The following is a 5,749-nucleotide window of genomic DNA, read 5'->3' on the forward strand; positions in this document are numbered from 1 at the left end:
GCATGAGGATTGGAAGGTGTCTTCTTAACAATCTACTATATGCAGATTATGCAAATGGCACAACCTTGCTTGCTGAAAGCAAGGAGAACTTAAAGCACTTACTGATGAATATGAAGGATTTCAGCATTCAGTATGGATTACAAACGCATTGTAATGAAGACCAATGTCTTCACAACTGGACCAGGGGGTAATATCATGATAAATGGAGAAAAGGTGTAAAGTTGAAGTTGTAAAGGGTTTCATCTTGCTTGGATTCACAATCAATGTTAATGAAAGCAGTATTGAAAAGCAAGGATGTTACTTTTAGGACTCAGGTTTGCCTTATCCAAGCCATGGTATTTTCCATTGCCTTATATGCATGTAAAGTTGAGTGTTGAATAAAGAAGATCGGAGATGAAGTGCTGCACTTGAATTTGTTGCTGGAGAAGAATATTTCAAGTACCACGGAGTGCTAAGAGATGTGTCTTGGACGAAGTATAGCCAGAGGGCTTCTGAGAGGCAAAGATGGTGAGACTTCACCTTACATACTTTGGACATGAGACTAGCCCTTGGAGAAGGGCACCATGTTTGGTAAAGTAGAGTGGCAATGAGAAAAGAGCTGGATTGGCATGGTGGCTACAACAGTGGACTCAAGCAAGGGACAGTTGTGAGGATGGCAAAGGCCAGGTGATGTTTTGTCCTATTGTAAATAAGGTAGCTGAGTCAGACCTGACTCGATGGTACCTAACAACAGCAATATCACTACTGTATACAGGAACTAACAGTAACTTAGAGAGGCTATGTCACCAGATCACTAACTAATGTCCCAGATGTGTAACCTTCTTCTGAGCACCATCCCTTCTTCATCAAAGCACAAGCCCAATGACAAAAATATTTAATCATTCCAAAAGATTTGATGGAGGAGAGAGAAAGGGAGAGAGAGATTGTTTCTGAGACCTCTTTCTGAGCTAGACTGCTCTGACACCAGGTCACCTCAGTTACCCTAATATTTTCTCTTTAAATTCTCCCTAGGTGTAGGATTTGTCTCCACATCTGGAGTAAGGATGAGCCTACAAGTGGGGTGGGGGGGGCACTGAGTCCTGCCTAAAGTAGAGAAGAGACACGAGGCAGCAAGCTCCCATCTGCATGAAAAGATGGTGGCCAGTATATCAGACAGTGGAATTCTATTTTAAAGTGATCTCTGAAAACTGAAGTAGTTAGAAACCAAGTTGGTTCTTAAAAACTTGTCATTGAAGTATGATATGCATTGCAGTATATCATTGCAGTGGATTATTTAATATGGCTCTTTTGGCCACGGCTAGTCTATTATTCCCACCAAATGACTCTCCTGATAGATCTGGGTAAAGGAGGGGAAGATACTAATAGGGTTTATACGACTCAGCTGTGAGTGGTTGCTAAGAGGGTGAACTGTGAGTGCCATCCTGCTGGGTATAAAATGAGCATCTTAGAAGCAGAAGGCGGGCGTTACTACCAGCAAGAAGGAAGAACCAGGTATGGAGCAGGTCTTTGGATCCTGATGCCTCTGAGCATCCTGGAGCCTGCCTTCATACCAGCGAACTGGCAGAGGAGCAGCAGCAGCAGGACCAGAAGTCTGAGCATGAGACACAGTAGGACTTACCAGCCTACAGAACAAGGAAAACTGAGTGCTTTGGGGCAGGAGGCTGGCTTGTAGAGGGGGTGCCTCTAAACATTTCATTGGGAGCTACAGTTGCTGACTCACGGAGCTAGAGTGGGGTGTCTTATGGTCATGTACTTATATAGCAGATGAGTGTGCCCTTTAAGTTTTTACAAGAAGCCTGAAAAGAGCTTTCTAACAGGGTCGAGGCCAAGCCAAGAGGTTTAGGACCAGAGAGAGGTCTGCCTGCAAGCACAGCAGAAAAGAAATTGTCCTGACTGAACAATTGTATCCTGGACATTTCTCACCTGAATTGTAGCCAGTTAAAATCAGGTCGTCTGACAATTGTATCCTGGACATTTCTCACCTGAATTGTAGCCAGTTAAAATCACGTCGTCTGTGAGTTGCGTGTGGCCGTTGCAATGAATTAGCAAACGCAGCTGAAAGGTTGAGAAGGACACCGTGTTTGGTCACTAGAGGGCCAGAGAAAAAGAGGAAGACCCCCAACAGGATGGATTGACACAGTGGCTGCAACAATGGACTCAAGTAGGGAACAACTGTGAGGATGGCAAAGGACCGGGTGATGTTCTGTTCAGACCTGACTGTGGAGGGACAATTGTGTCAGAACTGTAGGACTTCGGGAGGATGGGATATGTCTGACCTCAGCCTCATAGAAATTGGCTTTGGGTAGCTGGTGGTGATTTTCCTTCCCCCTGTGACGTTAGAGAAGGTCACGTAGCATCCCCATATCACACTTTTTAAAAACATACATGAGGAAACATATTGCTGTTTGTTTCAATGGAGTCAATTCTGACCATAGGGTCCCCTGGATGGTAGCCTTCACAGGAACAGATGGCCAAGCCTCGAGCTCTCAGACCACTGGCTGAGTTCGAACTAATGACCTTGGAGCTAGCAGCAGAGTGCTTAGCCATCGTATCACCAAGTTCCCCAAACTCTAAGCTCACTTCCATCCAGTGGATTGCAAATCATGGCAAACCTAGAGGACAGGGCAGACTGCCCCTGTGTGTTTCAGGGGCTGTCAATTTTTACTGGAATAGAAAGGCTCATCTTTCTCTCTTGTAGCAACTGATGGGTTTAAATTTGTGGCTTTGAAGTTAGCATCCAAATGTGTAACTCATTATTCCAGCAGACCATGTTATTGCATCACTTGTATTCCATAAAGAAAAGTATACGTATCATCAAGGTACATACTGATGGATTTTGGTGGCACAGTAGACTGAGCACTCAGGCTAAGCACTGGACTGCTAACTGAAAGGTCAGTGATTCGAAGCCCACAGTCTCCCCGTGAGAGAAAGCTAAGGCTGACTGTTCCTGTAAAGAGTGACTGTCTCTGCAACTGTGTAGGGCAGTTCTACTCTATCCTCCGGGGTCTCTTAAGTGTCAGAATGGACTGGCGGGAAGTGACTTTCATTGAGTTGAAATACCCACAAGTCACTAGCACCCTGAAATCCCTCTGCTTCCTTTCAATTTACTATTCTCCCAAGAGCACTTTCTAACTCCTAAGACCATGGAATAGTTTTGAAATGGGATCATATAGCATGTGCTAGCCTTCTTTCGTTCAACATTGTATCAGTGAGATTCATCCATGTGTGGGGTGAAGCTATTGATTTGTACGCTTAGCGATCCTATAGGATCAAATAGAACCACCCTGGAGGGTCTCCAAGACTGTAAATCTTTATGGGAGCAGACAGCCTCAACTTTGTCCAACAGATGTGGGGTCCTGTATCTAGTTTCATTGTGGTATCACACAACATTGTGTGAAGATCAAACAAGTTATCCATCCCACTTTTGAGGAGCACTTGGGTCGTTTCCAGGGTCGAGCTTGACCTCACCTGCTGCTATGAAAAGCCCAGTACATGTCTTTTGGTATATATTTCTGTTGGATACATATCTAGGAATGGAGCCATAGGCTCATAGGATAGAAAGTTTTAATACAATTAAATGTAGCATCCTGTAGCTAGATCAATAAAGCAATTCACTCAGATAGGATAGATAAGACTTCAGTAGGTTCAAGAATGAAAGAGCGATTCCAGGGCTCAGGTGACAAAGGTAAGGATCTAGAGTGCAGGTAAAGTTGAGGAGAGTGTGTGAATGGACAGAGACATAAGAAAAAGCCCAAACCATAGCTATGGAGTTGAGCCCTCCTCCTGGTGATTCTGTGTGTCAGAGGAGAACTGTGCGCCATAGGGTTTTCAACGGTTGATGTTCTGGAATTAGACTGCCAAGGCTTCCTTCTAAAGCACTTCTCTAACCTCCAACTTTTTCAATAGTGGCTGGGTGCAAGAAGAGTCAGAAAGGCATGGCTAGGAATCAGAAAGAATGAATCCTGCTTGGCCAAGTATGATTGTTTGACTTGGGTAAGTCTGCAAGTCATCTTGGCTTTCCAGTTTAGGGGACCCAGCTACAGAGAAGGGTAAATCAGTCCATTCAATGACTATCTAAGGAACAACCTTCTGCACGGTACAAGGGATTCAATGGTGGACCCCAAGAAGACTTGTAGTTGTTGTCGATAATCCTGGGAAGGGGAAGAAATTGTGGTAAATGCTATGAAGGAGTGTTTTCAGAAATCCTAACCTACAATGAGTCAGAGTAGACTACACAACATGGGGTTTTTGTTGTTATTTTTTGTTGTGCTGTGTTTGGTCTGGGATGAGGGGATAGGGGAGATCTTTCTGAGGAGAAATAGAAGTGAGCCAGGCTCTTTTCACTTCCGAGAGCTGCTGTAACAAAAAACACTGTAAGAAAGAAATTTATTGTCTCAGAGGTCCAGAGGCTGGAAGCCCAAATTCAGGACAATGGCAAGGCTTTGCTCCTTTGGAAGTCCAGAGGGGAAGATCCTTTTGAGTCCCTACCAGTGTCAGGTGGCCCCAGGCGTTCCTGTGTGAGTAGATGCATCTTCATATGACCCTCATTCTCCTGTTTCTTTCCTGGGTCCCTTAGGGACCATTCAGATGGTGTAACCCACTTTACTCTGCTATGACTTCATATTAACTACTAACATCTTCAAAGACCCGATTTCCATGCAAGGTCCCATGTACAAGTAGTACCGAGGGTTGACTTCAACTTTCAACATGGGGGATACAGTCCAATCCAAGAGTCAACAGGATGAGGCAGAAATTCCAGGCAAGGGCATCAGCTGCGGGAACTCTGAAAAGAGAAGGAGCTTTAACCATGTGAGGAAAACAGCGAGTGTAGCTGAAAGTCAAAGAGAGAATGGGGAGGGGCAGTTAGGGTTTCAAGTGCTAGCCTTGACCTTATTGTCTTAGGAGTTTTAAACTGGAGGTAGTGAGAGTGCTGAGAGATAGAGTAGGATTGGAGACGGAATGTATGAGACTTGTACATTTGTATCTCAGGGTTTATTCATACATTCCTTCATACGGGTGGGATGAGGTACTACCAAGTCATACCAAGTCAGTATGGTTATGTCTAAAACTAATAGGTTGTCAGTAAATATTGAATGAAAGGATACATAATGTGTTAATCTGGGTAGACTAGAGAAACAAATTCAGAGACACTCATGTGTATAGGAAAGAGCTTTATATACAATAACAATTGAAGATTGAAAAAACATCTCAGCCCAGTCAAGATCAAGTCCATAAGTCTGATATTAGCCCATATGTCCCATAACAATCCATAAAGTCCTCTTCAGATTCATGCAACACATGCAGTGATGCCGAATGCAGAAAGACCACAGGCCAGTAGGTGCAAAGTCTCATGCATCCAGTGGTGGTATAAGCTTCTCAGCACTGACTGGAGTCTCCATGTGGCTCTTCCAGTTCCCAGGGCACAGGGTTCATCAATGTAGTACAATGTGTCTTGTCAGTAGAGCATCTCTCAGGGAGTGAGTATGTGCCCCTCCTCCAGCAAGCTATTTATCTCCTAAGCACCTCCAAATGAGGTCATCAAGCTATGGCCTGATTGACAGGCTAAACTCCACCCCTTCACTCTGAATCCTCAAATGAACACCAGATTATGTAACTACCACATATAAGTAATAGGTATTCTCAGGTTAATGAGGGTGGTTGTGTTAGACAGGGTTCTCTAGAGAGATAAAACCAAATTGCTGATAATTTAATATATTTATTTATAAAGATAATTAGATATATAACAAGA

This window comes from Echinops telfairi, unplaced genomic scaffold (genome assembly GCF_000313985.2).
Source record: "Echinops telfairi isolate 266 unplaced genomic scaffold, ASM31398v2 ScPeMD7_7469;HRSCAF=8507_1, whole genome shotgun sequence".
In the NCBI taxonomy this organism is placed as follows: domain Eukaryota; kingdom Metazoa; phylum Chordata; class Mammalia; order Afrosoricida; family Tenrecidae; genus Echinops; species Echinops telfairi.